Below are 16,721 nucleotides of genomic sequence, written 5' to 3'. Positions count from 1 at the left end.
CAGCATGAGTACATCAGAGACATGGCCAATAATATGAGGATGAAATTTGATAGCTACTGGAAAGAAAGTAACACTTTGATGGGCATTGGGGTTGTTTTAGATCCTAGGTACAAAGCTAAATGGGTGGAGTTTGTTATGAAGAGAGTATATGGTGTGGATCACTATAAAAGTCACTATAACAAATTTGAGCTTGCACTCAATGCTCTTTTCTGTGCTTATGAAACAAACACTACAGCTCCAGATTATTTTGATACTGCAATGCATTCAACTGCATTTGAGAGCTGTGCAGGTACAAGTACAACAACATCATATGGATTTGGTTATGATGATTTCATTATGGAAAACAATATGTTTGAGGTTGAGAAGTCAGAATTGGAGACATACTTAGCAGAACCAGTTCTTCCTAAAGGCACATATGCTGAAGAAATGAGGTTTGATATCTTAAGTTGGTGGAAGAATCATTCTGCTAAGTACCCAATTCTCTCAAGGATTGCAAGAGATGTATTGGCTGTTCCAGTGACAAGTGTAGCATCAGAATCCATGTTTAGTATTGGTGGCAGAGTTCTCACATCTCACAGGAGTTCATTAGCTCCAGATCTTGTTGAAGCTTTGCTTTGTTTGGGTGATTGGCTGCCAGATCTCACTCTCAGTGAGAGCAATAGTTGTGTTACTGGTAAGTTTCCTTATATCTTAATATTTTACTAGCTTTTACTGATAGTTGTGACTGCACTGACATTGCCACTTTTATTGGCTTATTGCACTGACATTGCTACTTTTATTGGCTTATTGCACTGACATTTCCACTTTGCCAACTTAAGTTGCTTCACTGACATCACTGTCTAACACTTTTCATTTTCCTTTCAAAATGCAGAAGTTGAGGACTAAGGAGGAATGCAGTTGGCATTGGCAGTGGAGAATTTGGAGATGGAGGAATGCATTTGCAGTTGCAGATGCAGTTGGCATCCCTTTGTCTTTTCTTTTGCAAAAACTTGGTTTTTTTCTTTTGATAGAACATGTGATGATCTGAACATGTAATTTGGTTTAGAACATGAACATCTGTATGTTTTTTTTTCTGTGTGTCATGGATTTAGAACTATTCTATGTAATTGGTTTGTGTTTTAAACCTGCTTTTGTGTTGTCCTGTGACATACCGGTTAATACCGGAAAATTAACCGTTAACCGATAAGTCCGACGTAACGGCAATGGTTTTGGATTTTACAATTCCGTCGGCATTTAACGGATAACGGTTAACCGCTAATTTAAACGGCAACGGTAGCGGCAGAGCCATTATTTGTTACGTTAAGTGCCGTTGACAGGCCTACTAATAACTACATCTAACTTACTCTAAAAAAAAAAACCTAAATATAATCCTAATCTAACCTAGCCGCACAACAACAAAAAAAAACAGTTTTGAGGAACTGTTCTCCTCTTCCCCCATTTCAACATCGTCTTCATCGATTAATCGTCGATTCATAAAATTTTCATCGTCGATTAATCAATCGACTATAAGAATGGTTCTTCGAAAGAAAACCAATAGACTCCCAGGAACAGGTCCCCCATTAGGACATCTGGCAAATCAGACAAGTGATTTTGAGATTCATAAAGAAGTGGAAGAGCCAAGTGAATCCATAATCCAATATAATAGACGCAGTAAGAAGCCTGATTCTGCCATGGGACCGATTCACAGGTATTTTCCAACAAACCCATACTTTTAATTTTATTTTGATTCGTTTAATTGAATATAAATCATCAAAATAGAGTTCGAATGGGAGTTACAGTGCGCTGTTCGGTTAGGACGAATTTCTAGAAAACCCTAGTTTGTTAACCGAACTTCCTGAAAGGAAGAACACGAAGAACAGTTCGGTTTTATAGGATTCAAAACCGTGTCACCGAACTGCCAGTTCGGTTAGTTCGCAAAAAAGCCTAAAACTTTTTTCTAACCGAACTTCACCAGTTTTGCAACAATTTTTTTCCACTTGTAACCGAATTGTGCAATTTTGCCCGCTATTTTGAGTTTTTGTGTAACCGAACTGAGCTATCTTGTTCGGTTGGTTCGCATAATATTCTAAAAGTATTTAGTAACCGAACTTTACCAAACAAAAAAAAAAATTCAATATAACCGAACTATGTTATTTTGCCCTATATGTTGAGTTTCAATTTAACCGAACTTGTCCAACTATGTTGTGTTGCATACATGTGGAGTTCGGTTTATTCGCAAAAAACCTTGACAAACCGAACTCTTCACTATTAGTTACCAATGTTGAGTTCGGTTTATTCGCAAAAAACCTTGACAAACCAAACTCTCCAGTATTTGCACACATGTGGAGTTCGATTTGTTCGCAAAAAACCTTGACAAACCGAACTCTTTACTATTAGTGACCAATGTTGAGTTCGGTTTATTCACAAAAAACCTTGACAAACCGAACTCTTCAGTATTTGCACACATGTGGAGTTCGGTGTGTTCGCAAAAAACCTATTCAAACCGAACCTTACGCTGAGAACCCTTATGTTGCATCTGATTTGGTCAATCATTTATCGGTTAAGCTAATATATTTTGTTTTCTTGATTAGAGGAAAACAACCTTTACTGGAAGATCTGAGAACTCCCACGCCTCGAGGCAAAGTACATTGTGGTGTCGGTAAGCGTGGAACCAAAATGCTAAGTATGGAGGTGGGTCATTACCGGGTGTTGTCATCCAAGATGGTGTCAATAGATATAATGTTGACAACGTAAGCCAACAAGTTAATGAAGAGATTGTGGAAGAGATGGGCAGTTAAGAACATAATCAAGGTGGAGAAGATGAACCAGTTCAAGGAGGAGGAAATGAGGGTCGCGATGATGAGGGTGAAAAAGATGAGGAAGATGGAGACAAGGATGGAGATAAGGATGATTATGGATCAGAGGAGGACTCGGATGAAGAGGAAGAAGAAGAGGAACAAGCAGACATAGTGGTAAAGAGACCTAGAAAGACGCGTAAAAAGCCTTGTGCTAGATATTCATACATTCCTCATAAGGATTTGTGCCGCCAAAGAATCCAACATATGTCCAAGAGATGGCGAGGAGGTATTGATGGGCTACAAAAACTCATGGGCTGCCAAGATCTTTGCGACAAAGGTATGGTTCAATCTTAACCATAAAGATTTAGATTTCTCAGTCATTTTATTATATTTTGACATATATTGTTCTTTTATATATATATATATATTAGTATATAAGATATGATGTTGTTTTTTTAGGATCATAAAAATGTTGTTCGTGTTTTGAAACGTCAAAAGAACAAGGTATGGAATATAGAAAATGAGTGTGATGAGGTCCGATTGGCGGTATTTGATTGTGTACTATGGAACGGGATACAACATGTGCACCAAAAATTTGATGATGTCACTATTACTGCATTTGCCGAGAGGGCTTATCCAGAAACGAATGCCTTTCATCCACCTTTTGGTGAGATGGCAATAACTCTGGATAATTTTTTTAGAATCAAAACCCTACCAATTACAGGAACAAGTGTTCGAGATGGCTACGATCCCTCGATGAGTTATGAAGTTCTTGAAAAACTAGTCGAAAGGTGTCTAGGATGGAGCGATAAAAAGGCACAATGTGAGTTTAGGCGAGCTAACAAAGAGCCTAAGGAAGGTGATGAGTATAATGAGTTTGAGGAAGACCGCACATACAAGAAGAAGTTGAAAAAGGTCAAGCTCAAAACCTTGTTTGATGAGTTTTCAGGGACGAAAGATTTGGTTGCTCAAGGAAAGTTGGTGATGACATAGGAGAAGACTAAGCACCATGTGACTGCTTATTTGTTATATCAACTTGGAACCATGTTCTTCCCTGACACTTCAGGCCACGTGGTAAATGCTCATTACCTCCAGCTATTGGACCCCTTGGATGAGGTGAACAACTACTCTTGGGGCATTGCGGTTCTATCATTCATTCAAGCGGAACTCAGAAAAGATTTGAGGCTTAGGAGTCTATATTTTGGAGGCTTATACACCCTTTTTCAGGTACCCCGTTAAATTATCGTTTGTGTGTTTGAATATATAAGTGAATGAATGTGTATTGTTACTAATCATATTGCGAATGTATTATTTTTTGCCTCTTCTCATATGTTTGGGTGTACGACCACTTCCCTAAACTGCAATTGTCTCATGCTCGCACTCCTTGGCCTTATGGGAAGCCTACAGCTGGTACATATGAATTTTTGAACTCAAAGGAAAAGAATAAGGAAAAAAAGGTGTTGGAGTTGAGGGAGACATTGGATAAGTTAACAGTGGAAGATGTGGTTTTCCATCCTTACAGCATTGCATCAGATGAAGACGAGGAGGATGCTGATGTTATTAATTTCTCACATGTTGCGGGTTATAATGGACCGTTGTTTCATCCCGGGGGTTGTACAATGTATAATCCTCGAAGAGTACTTAGAAAACTTTTTTGTGTTCAAAGTGTCCCACAAGTGGAAAACTTCAACTTCAAGGTACAAAAGGTCGGAACTAAGAACAGCGAGAAGAATTTCATCCCCAAATACGATCATGCTCCATCAGTGGACTACTGAAAGAACTTTGGGGATTATCTTGTTCCAGTCGAAGAGTTACAAGATTCGTTTGATGAGCCAAATGCCGCTGACGATGGATATATGGAATGGTATGAACATTTTTCTCATCCTCGTGTAATAAACAGTGTCCAACAAGTCCGTGCTGATAAAGCAAAAGCGACGGCAATGGAGAAAGAGGCTCAGAAGATTATGAAGCATACCCCTATGTGTGGTGATGAGGCCTTGATCTTGTGGAATTCGGCGGTAAGATATTTACTCTTATTTTTGTTTTTCAAAATGTTATAAAGTATTGAAAAATGATAGTTACTTATGTTTTTATGAGAAAAGGTGAAGGCAAGTGCTAAATTGTTGAAGAAAATGATGGCAAAAATCCGGAGTGGAGAGCCGATGGACACTCGAGAACAAACAGACCTCTACAACCAAATAACTAATGTTTTTAATCCCAACCTTGTCGATACAAGCCAGGTTGATCCAAGCCAGACCATGCCGTCGAAGAGGAGTCGCCGAGAAGGGGAAGGTTCAAGTCGGATGGTTCAACAACAAAGCAGTGGAGATGACACTCCTAGTAACGAGGGACGACCTAAAGCTCCTAAACGCAAGAATAGAAAAGTTTCTCGTAGTAGTCGTGGTAAATGAGTGATTGCAATAATTAGTACTTTGTTTTCTTATGTTTAGAAGACTTTTTTATTGCGGATTTGGTAGTTTGTTTCCTTATGTTTGGAAGACTTTTGTTTTGCGGATTTGGTAGTTTGTTTTCTTATGTTTTCTTCCAACATTTAGTTATATGGATTACTAAATGAATTTCATAATTTGGTTTTTAATTTATATTTTAAGGGATTAGTTTGGCTATTTGACTCGTATGTGTTTCGTTAAATTCAAATTTTTAAGAAATTATTAGTTAGTTTGGCTATTTGACTCATATGTGTTCCATTAAACTCAAATTTTTAAAGAAATTATTATGAAGTTCGGTTAGTTGATTAAATTTGGTAAACAACCGAACTTGATAAACAACAAGTTCGGTTGTTTCGCAGATTTAATCAACTAACCGAACTCATTAACAACAAATTTCAAAAGTTACAGTGTAATGTTCGGTTACCTGGGAAATAATACCAGGTAACCGAACTATGGAGCTCAAAAATCAGTGAAAATTTTTCTAAGTTCGGTTACCTGCAAAATAATACCAGGAAACCGAACATTACACTGTAACTTTTGAAATATTGTTGTTGCTCAGTTCGGTTAATTGACCAAATCTGCGAAACAACCAAACTTTTAGACTGCCCTGTTCGGTTTTGTCTATGCATTTCCTATGTAACCGAACTCTGTATTTTGAAATTTGAATGACACAAATTTCAAGTAACGACTATTTTTCTTGCCGTTATACACCTCTTTGGTTATAAATATGTGTCTCATAGTTAACATTTTGTCTCAAAATCTTCTAAAAATGGCAGCTAATAGTGCTAAATTTACTCTAGATGAAGATCTCTCTCTCTTTGCAGAAACTACAAACTATACTATCCAAAGAGGGGTGAAGAACGAGAAATGAATGGTATTATGAGTCAAAGTTATTGAGGAAAAATTCATGAGCAATTTTGCTCCGACACAGGAAACCCTCATAACCGTGATCATATAGCTTTGTTACTTCGATTTGATAAGATTAAAGAGAGAGTTGTGGAATTTATGGCTTTGTTTCGGATTGTAAGGAGGTATCGACTTAGGGGTTAAACATGCGAGGAAATTCTTTTAACAGCAAAAAATGAATGGCGAAGATGGAAGACAAAGAATTTCAAATATGAATATCATTTCCGCATCCTTGTGCACTTTTTCGTAACGCGTTTCGGATATTAAATATTATGCAATTTTATGTGCTAATGGGAAGACTTTCTCTATTGCGTTCATCAATGCTACGTCATTGTCCTTCACGATAACCCCGGGGATCTCATCATCTCGGTAGATCGCCTTCACTTGTTGTAGCGCCCAAGTGTAACTTGGTTCTTGCTCGTCCTTTAGAAAACAAAAAGCAACGGTGACTTCGTCGACGTACGACCAACAATGTTCAACAATGGCATCTCATATTTGTTTGTCTTGTAAGTGCAATCCATTATAAGAACTTCATGGAATGATTGAGACAATTGAACACTCTTCGTATGGGAAATGAGGAGATAAATTATTTCTTCTTCCGGACCTACATTCTTTTGAACCGCGTAGCCTTTCTCTTGAGCCAAAAAAAATAATTGTTGCATTACTTTTCTATCCTTCCATTCGTTCCTTTTAATCGTCTCAATTGCATTGTAAATGGTGTACAAAGATGTTACGTTACCCGGGTTATCTTGCTTTAATAAGCGAAGCATTGTGGAAGGTGGAATACACAATTTCCTATACTCGGCTATTTTTTCCATTTCTAGAGGAGTCAGCCTTGCGGCCATTGCATGCCCTTCAAGATCATCCGGACGAGGGTGGTTATGACGACCTACCACCTTATCCATAGGTAGAAACCATTTCGTCGTTAATTTGCTCTTGCTAAATACTAGCTTGAACGGACATTTGATTTTCTTTGAGCACGTTGTGTTCTTCCTCGTCGTCTTTCCTTTATACTCATAACCCTTCCTCTTGTGACTAACATCGGGATCTCCACTTCTCTCACAAGCCATTTCAAAACGAGTGTTGCTTTCTTTTCCATTCAAAACCAAGACGCAATAGACTCTCTTGGCATGTTCTTTAGCCCAATTCTTCGCATCAATAGGTAAGTCAAATACCAAATCATTCGCATAGTGATGAGATGTATCTTCGAACAACATACCAACGGAGAAGGTTGATCATGCATTGGTATATGTTAGGATTCCATCTACAAGAAATGTAACAACATCAATGCAATCACAAATAAGTTCGGTCACATAATAATTTTATCGGGAAAATCGAACTCATTGTTCGGTTGGTTAAGCAAGTTGCAAAGCAACCGAACAAATAAAAAAGGAACAGAGTTCGGTAACATGTGAATTTTATCGCAACAATCGAACTAATAAAAGGAACAGAGTTCGGTTACTTTGTATTTTATGTAGATAACCGAACTAGACACTGGAACTTCAGATTTTTTTTTGTTTGTTAAGTTCGATTGGTTATGCTGTTAGGTTCAAGTTTGCGAAACAACCGAACTTATTAAACATAGTTCGGTTAGATAGTTGGTACATGCAGTTTGCGAACCAACCGAACTGTATACACTTAGTTAAAATTTATTTTTACGTAAAGTTCGGTTAGTTGCGAACTAACCGAACATAACACTGCATCTCAGAACTTCCATTAATATGGAGTTCGGTAACCTGCGTGTTTGGATAAAGTAACCGAACTACATCTTCAAATGAGTTCGTTTACTTATTCATCTCACAAGGCAACCGAACTACACCTTCAGAACAGTTCGGTTACATGTTCTTCATATAATGTAACCGAACTGTGCAAAATCCAGTTCAAAAATTTACATTTTTGGGGAAGTTTTTACCAATTCAACATAGATTATCTAAGTTTGGAGCATACTTGTTCACCCAAATACTCTTCCTCCGGTTGTGGTTGATAAAATCCATCATTTTCATCTTGAGTTTCATTTTGGGGAAGAATACACTCACCATCTAAGAAATAAGCCAAATCCGGATCATTTTGAAGATTAACAAATATTCTAGGAGAGGATGGAGATGAAGAATCATATGAGTTTTCATCACTTGAATACTCAAAGGGGGTGAATTGGATTTTTTTTTTTATTTTCCATGTTTTTCTCCTTCATCTTCTCTAACTCTACTCTCACAATAATTCTACTCAACTAATAATAAACTCATCTTTTAATTTAATCTCACTAATTGTTTTTAACTAAATCATTTCATTAATCATAACCTAAAATTAATTAAGAGGGTAGATTAGGTATTAAATAAATAACTAGATATGGGATGACCTAGACTTACTTCTAATATCTTTACCCAAAATAAAACCATGGTCCCAAAAAAGAACCATGATCCCCAGAAAATCGTTCTATAGTAAAAACTCCAAAAACCAAGTATTAGTCATGAAAGCTCTTCCTCCTGAGCCCACAAGGAATAAATTGGGTACATGGGCTATGTACAATTCGGGAATGTTCTGTTGCTTTTGAGTAAGATAAGAAAAGAACAGAAAACGCTCTACTCTTTTAAAACCCAAGACCACAGAAACGTATTAGGCAAAGACTAAGACCTTGTTTGTTTGCAGCTGACTCGGCGTCTGAATCTGAGTCAACCCCTGACTCGGACCGAGTCAGCAGTCAGACCGTTTGTTTTCCATTTTGAGTCAGATCTGACTCGACCTCTGACTCAGACATAACCCCTGACTCGGACTCATTTGAGTCAGGTAACAAAATACCCCTGACTCATGGGACCAAACCACTGACTCACTTATTTCTGAGTCAGATGAGTCAGATCTGACTCAAAACAAACATATCGACTCAGATCCAGATGAGTCAGGTGATTTCACTCAGATCCATACGACTCAGATGAGTCAGGAGTAAACAAACATGGTGTAAGGGTCTGTTTGGCAGCTTGGATACAAAATACTTTGTCCAGGTTAGGAAATTCTTTGGTTTATCCAAGATTATCATGGCAATGGTTATTTTAAATGGTGTTTGTTTTCCATTGTGGGTTAGTGTAGTATGTTGCTTGTCAAAAGACTTGTATACAAGCTGAATTAATTAATTGAAAAGAAAATAAAAAATTACACCATATAATTATCTATTTTTGAGAATACAAAGTATTTAAATAAAAAAATTAGTTATAAAAGTAACCGTCTAACCCAGGAAAGGATTAAGGTATTCAGGTTTTACATGGAATTCCAAAACTCCACCTTTTTAGCCTCCTAAAATTTAGGTAGGATATACTATTCTTATCTTGATATGGAATAAGCACCCACACAAACATAATATACAGTTATTTAAGAGATAACCCAACCTAGGTTAGGATATCAAGCTACCAAACACGACCTAGAGGTTCCTCTAGATGAAGTGCTGGCGCATGCTAATATCAGGTTCTGGTTCCCCTTCGAGAAAAAATGGAAAATGGAAATTAAAAAATTACACTGCCCTTGTGGAAATAATGACGTTTTTCACCGCTCTTGCCGCTTCGAGCAATGAACCTCAGTTAATATTCCGTTGTAAATTTGTACTGCCTACTTGAAAATTAAAACAAATCGTCCCGTTGACTAAAGTGCCAGATTTCCCCTAAACAGACAAACTACCCGGCACAAACGAAGAAAAAGTAAGAAACAAATTTTCCCATGTTTTAATCGAGATTTTTTTACTTTGTTACACTCTTGATTCTAGAATGTGAAGCAAGTTATTCTCAAACTGAGCCGACAGTCATGCGAGATTCTGGTGTTTCATTTTGATAAGCATCCGCTACTCTGTAAGCCATGAATAACACGTGTGTATAAAATGGATACTTAGCATGAGATAGACGGCTTTCAGTTTTACAACTCAAAAGGCATATATATAAGGGAAGAATACACGAGGGCAAATTAGAACTTTTCTTTTCTTATAATTTTTGTTAAAGGAGAAGGAAAGAGCAAACAGAAAGCCAAATGGCATATAATAATACACAGTACGTAACATTCAAATGACAAAAGGCAAAGTTGAGATTCCCCCTTTGACCTAATCTTTGCGGCAAAGAGAGTTCATAATTTTAACATAATGGAACTCTTTGATGTTCTAAATACCTTCTAGTTTCCCCATAAGGTATGTTTTAATTATTAAAACCTTTTTCTTTGTACAATTACAAAAAGGTTACACATTTTTGTTTTTGTGAAAGTGAGGTGGAAGGAAGGCTCAATCAAACCAAACCGGTGATTTATATGATATTAAAAAAAAAAATAAGATAATAAAAACTCACATTTCTTTCTTCTCTAAAAGTGGTAATTTCTAGTGGAAGGGACAATCTTTTCAGGCCACCTTAACTGCTCAGGTCTTCTCCACTATCAGATTAAATCTTTCCTTCTCGTTTAGGTTAGATCGAAAGAAATTATCTAGAAAAAGCATACCCTAACCCTTATAGTACATTTCGATACGAGAAACAGAAGTCAGAAGTAAAGATATTTTGTTTCACAAAAAGTTGATTTCTTTGCTTCTAGAAATCGCTTTGAAATTTTACACTAACTTCTTGCTTTTGACTTCTCGAAGTCAAAATGTTACTTCTGGATGTGTATCCAAACGCGTTATTAATTTCTTCTTCACCACCAGATCAAAACCCTAAAATCAGCCGACATGAATTTAGCAGTCAACATCGGTTAAATCCTCTATTCATCGGCTCTTAAACATCAACTAGGGTGCTTGCTTGCTTTTGCTGTGATACATCATCTATTTTTTTGGAGACCTGATCCTATTTCTTCATGTGTTACTTCATGGGATTGTGCATTTCTTATGAGATTTACTCAAATCTGCTCCTCATAATCATCCTTTTCGGCCCTGGTTCCAGCCGCAATAGCCGCTTCTCTCTTACAATATGAGGTAATTCTTTACATGATAATACTTCCTCAATCTCATCATTAGAATATTAGAAGAAATGTTTTAAGTTATTATCCTGCTACCAGTAATTTCATATCGTGATGTTGGGTGTAGGTGTTTCGATCTTTAAATCGTTCATCGTTTTTATGCCTGGAGTTTTGAATTTAACCTTTGACCTGTTTAAACCCTGTGAACTCACTTATCTTTCATTCCATTTCATAGTGTAATCAGAAAGTATCCTATAGAAATCTTTAAAGCTTATTCTTTGAAATTTCTTTTGCAAACAATTTTTTTTTATCCCCGTTTTGTGTTTTTGTGTAGATTATAAGTTGTTTTGCTTTTGCATCTGTTTGGACTAGTGAAGCCCACTGTTAACCCCATGTTTTTCCTCTATAATCTTGTTTTTTAATTTTGCATGGTAATTTTTTCAAACTACCAATTAATCTCAGCTCGTAGTGCTGGTGGGTTAGTGTTGGTGGTGTCTTTGTTGTTTTATTTTCCTTGTCTGTGTCCATTGGGTCCGTGTTTAAAAAAAAATCATGGTGGGTTCCCTTTTTTGTTAATCATTTCGGAAATCAGTTTGTTTGCAAAGGTTTGAATGATGTTATTTAGTAGTTAGTATTTCCCTCAAAGGATCCAGAGTTATATCTCTTCTTAGGACTGGGTCTTTTTAAAGGTTTTTTAATGATCGGGTTTAACCAATTTAATCTTTGGAGCTTTTAGGTTTTAGCTTTAACATGATCGTCTAAATAAAATAACACCTTCAGTTTACCTTCTTCAACATAATATCACTTCTCCACCTAAAATAAGGATACCCAGCAAAAAAATAAATAAATCAGTTCACTACTCAGCTAGATTAACAGTATTCATCTTCAGCTTCAAAATTATCCTCATATTTCCGAATTGCTAATTGTCAACCTTGGTGCAATATTAGTGAATCCTAAGGCAAGCCGTGCTCGATGCCTCCTCACTTTGGTACTTTATAAGATTGTTAGAATCATTTGTAAGTTTTAACCGAGGTGACAGATTTATCACATATAGTAGTGTAATCAACTTATCCTCATGATGGGAATCCTAAGAATGTTTCAAATATATAAATTCATCTTGTATCACAACAGAAAGCACAAGACCTAATTGGTATGAATGGGCCGATAAATTCGACACTTTTACTCATCAGTTTAGTCAGTTTCATTGTATTTCGCCTTTTTTTTTGGCAAAAGTGGTTTTTGTACTCTCAACTGTTAGAGCACTGCTCGGTCGAACTCGCAAGAGTTGATATCTCAAGCTTGTTTGTCAAGTTTAGGTGATCAAAACTATAAGTCTTGATTTCTAGTCTATTTATAGCTATGTCTCAGATTATGATAGAATGTGTAGTTGATCTTTAGACTTCACGACGTTCATCGATTGAAGACGAAGATCTATTGAGGAGAGCTTGGAGGAACTTCATCAACAAAAGGTATGTGGAGACTAATACTTATATATCACTCAGAAGTCTATTCTATTCTATCTCCTATTCCATATTCTATTTTATTCAAAAACTTATCTATCCTATTAAGACTAAGTCGTATAGATATATAGACTTTTACATTATACATATTTGATATTTCGAGTTGAATTTAACTCGCTTATATATTTCTCGAAATATGTGTTGGAAGCTTTTTTATTTAGCTATGTGCATCATTACTCTTGATGAGTTTAGTTGGAAACAATTTATTTGTTGGAAACTAAATAATAAGTCAAAAGATGATCATGTGAAAATTGCCTTGAAACATCTTACATGATTTGTGTGAGACAGTCATTTGATGTCGACTCAGAATGTTTCGTATTGATCATTCGATCACTTGAAAATTACTTATAAGCTAATAATTTGTGTGAGACAGCTATTGTCGTCTTCTAAGGATGTTTCAATGATAGAAATGAGAGTTTAGAACAATTAACCTTTGTCTGGATACATCACAGTATGCATACCAGTATGCAAACTGTTGTGGTATGATTCAGGTCCGGAAACCTAGTTTGCATACCAGTATGCAAACGGTTTTAACTGTTATAGTCCGGGAACCAAGTTTGCATACCAGTATGCGAACGGTTCTACCTGAGTCACGGTCCGGGACGACAGTATGCATACCGGTTTGCAAACTGCTGGACAAGACCAAAGTCTGGAACTTAAGTTTGTGTACCCGTTTGCAAACTTAGTGGTTAAAGTTCTAAAATCGGTTAAGTATGTTTTCATACTCATGAACAAATACATTTATAAATTAAGGAATGCAATCTTTGTAAACCGTGGCTTAATGTTCATAAATTGATTCTCATGAATCAATTCCGATTTTGCTTCAAGTTTCTTGTATACTTCTACCAGATATATAAAATTGAACAACTCTATGAGTAACACAATTAGATTCATTTGATTATCTTTCATGTTTGATTGATCATCATATTTGATTAGATGAATGTGGTTAAGGAAAAAGTGTTCATATGGCTAACTATTGTTGAGCCAACTCAATATACACGCTTAGGTACGGTTACCCATCCCTAAATGAAGGTATATTTCATTTGTGCGTAACAAGCTAAGACCATCTAACGGTGGAGAGATGTTGCTTTGGTTTTAAGCAAACTTAGCTTGAATCTTAAATCAGGTTTTCATCTAACGGTGAATGTTTAATGTTTTGTTTCTAAGCTAACCTAGATTTGAGTGTAAGCAACCCTAATTTAAAAGACTATATAAGGGAGAACTCTAGAAACTGGAAAACCTAATCCCCACTCTTATGTGCGATACTAGTTGCGGCTAGACTCGATCCTCCTTTAACCTAGGTTTTTCCTAAAACCATTATAGGTTAACGAATTAAAGACTTCATTGGGATTCTAAAGCCAGACCCCAACTATTTTCCTTGTAGTTGCGTGTTTTAATCTTACTTGTTCTATCGTATTGAGTACTATCTTCTCTAAGATTTGCTCGAGATTTATCCTCGATAGGTAAGATATAAAAACTAATCACAAAGCTCTTCATCTCATTCTTTGTGATTCCCAATAACTTTTTCTACTACCATATAATTAAGTTATTGTGAGGTGATTGATATTTCTAGGTTGTTCTTCGGGAATATAAGACCGGATTATCAATTGGTTCATGTTCACCTTGATTTATCAAAAGACGAAACAAAATTTCATAGGTACTTCTGTGGGAGACAGATTTATCTATCAAAATATACTTATCTGTGGGAGACACATTTGTTTATAAGTGAATCAAGTGCATAGAGTCCCGGGGTCGTAGCAACTCTTAGTTGTGGGTGAAATCAGCTAAGAGAATCAAGTGCATAGAGTCCTGCTGGGATTCAGAGGCGTAAGGAACACACATGTACCTTAATCGGTGTGAGACTTGGTTAGGGATCAACTACATTCCAGTCTGAAGTTAACTTGTTGTAGGCTAATGTCTGTAGCGGCTTAATACAATGTGGTGTTCAAATCTGGACTAGGTCCCGGGGTTTTTCTGCATTTGTGGTTTCCTCGTTAACAAAACTTCTGGTGTCTGTGTTATTTGTTTTCCGCATTATATTTGTTTATATAATTGAAATATCACAGGTTTTGCGTAGTTCAATCAATCGGTAAATTCAACCTTTGGTTGTTGATATAAATTGATTGACGCTTGAACATTGGTCTTTGGTGCCGTTCAAGTTATTCTCATACCAATCAGTTCACGGATTTCATCTTGTTGATTTACTGATTGATTTGAAAGAGAGATATAACTCTTGGACATCCTTCCTTGATTGAGCCTGACTGTCTAGTTGATTCTCTTAGAATTATATTGGAGTTAGTCCATACAGATTGCCGAACGAAATATTGGGTGTGGTTGTTAGACCCCGCTTTTTCATCAACTTTATTTAGTTTAGTATAGGTTTATACCTTTTGAATTTTTTTGGTTTACTTTTAGTTACTTGATAGAAGTAGTAACCTTAATAACTTTATTAGTTTTAATCTAGTTGAGTCTGTATTCTTATTGTATTTATATTTCAGTTATAGTAACCTTGTAATAGTTTTATTAGCACTATTTTTACTAATCCTTTAAGGGAAGATATTGGATTCTACTTCAAGACATAATCAAAGTTTAAGACTCCATTTGGAATTATGGATCAAGCCGAAAAACAAAGAATTAACAAATATTACTTGGGAAATTCACTATAACAACAAGATACAAAGGCATGACTATCAACTTCAATCAATTGCATCGAACACCTCTACCTCTAGTTAAGTTCCTGTGGACACAACCGTGTCCACTAAAATTACAACTTTTCTTGTGGAAAGCATTGACCAAATGCCTTTCGACCTTCGACTCCAACATCATCCCCTGATGCAACTCAAATTCGAAGAATGCTATTCTGCTACAGTATCATGTTAATGTAGATTCATGGCTTACCAATCTATTTGTAATTGAAGAATCTCGAGGTATTATATACCCTCGTGTAATATATAGTCCCTCAGTAGTTTAACAAATTTTATGCTTTAAAAAAAGGCAAGTGATTTGGACTCAGTAACGGTTCAATATTGTGGATAACAAATAAAACATGAGTCGATCACTAAAAAGAACGACGACACCCGACAGTAACACGAGGGATGTAAAATTCTATATGATAATGTAAGGACACGCCGTTTGGTGGTCTGTTGTATGTAATGGGGAATGTAGTTCCTTGCGAAGAGCTAGCAAATATGTTGTCGGCATTTTCCAAATATTTTGACCGATAATCTAGAACAGATTTTGTATCGGTGTAATAGATTAAATGTATGATCAACCAAAAAAAAAAGATTAAATCTATGGTTATTATAAAATGATAACAAGCTGGTAATTCACAGGAATAATTGAATTCTTTGTGCTGGGTAATACTCCTTTCATACAACCTATATAAGTTGACATGATATCATAAACATTTTATGTTTTCTGTGGTAAACTCCCTCTTATAACTCAAATTTTATCATCAAGATCTTACAACGACAATGTAAATAGAAAAATATTCCATTTAAAATTGAAAGTTATTAGTACATTAGTCTTTTTTTCTGGAAAATCTAAAACATTGGTGGGAGGAAATTGTTTTCAGTAGCGCTCCAAGCTCCATTAAGAAATTGCAAAATTGCAAAATTTTCTTAAGAAGACGGAACAAAGCTACATATGGCAGAATTGAAATATACAACTCAGTGATAAAGTAAAAATAACAAGTCACCAGGACCAGATGGATACAATATGGAATTCTAGAAGAAAACATAGGAAATGATCAAACAAGACTTCATGGCAGTAATCTGGGAATTTCAATTGAAGGAAAAAATAGATTCGAGAACAATTTAATCATTCATAAGTTTAATCTCTAAAAAGGAACTAGTTGGAATCCCACAGGAAATTAGGACAATAAGTCTAGTGAAAAGTGTGCACAAGGTAATCTATAAAGTTCTAACTCAAAGATTAAATACAATACTCCAAAAACTTATTTCTGAAAGTCAAGGCGCGTCTATAAAAGACAAGCAAATATTTAATAGTATCTTAATAGAAGGATAACAATTGATTCTAGATTCAAAATCAATGCTCCTAGCATATTGTGCAAACTTTATATTCAAAAGGCCTTTGATAATATCAATTGGCACGCCATTCAACATGTTCTTGAATGCTCAGGGTATGGAGAGAAATTGACC

At 36.0% G+C, this 16,721-nt stretch overlaps 1 long non-coding RNA gene across 1 annotated transcript; it reads left to right on the top strand.

The window, feature by feature from the left end:
• Nucleotides 1-540: 540 nt before the first annotated feature.
• LOC113361411 lies at nucleotides 541-1,119 on the top strand. Its single transcript, XR_003365112.1, has 2 exons — nucleotides 541-673; nucleotides 872-1,119. It is a non-coding gene; the product is annotated as an uncharacterized LOC113361411 (long non-coding RNA).
• Nucleotides 1,120-16,721: the final 15,602 nt, after the last annotated feature.

This window comes from Papaver somniferum, chromosome 3 (genome assembly GCF_003573695.1).
Source record: "Papaver somniferum cultivar HN1 chromosome 3, ASM357369v1, whole genome shotgun sequence".
In the NCBI taxonomy this organism is placed as follows: domain Eukaryota; kingdom Viridiplantae; phylum Streptophyta; class Magnoliopsida; order Ranunculales; family Papaveraceae; genus Papaver; species Papaver somniferum.
This window is presented reverse-complemented; position numbering and strand designations above follow the sequence as displayed.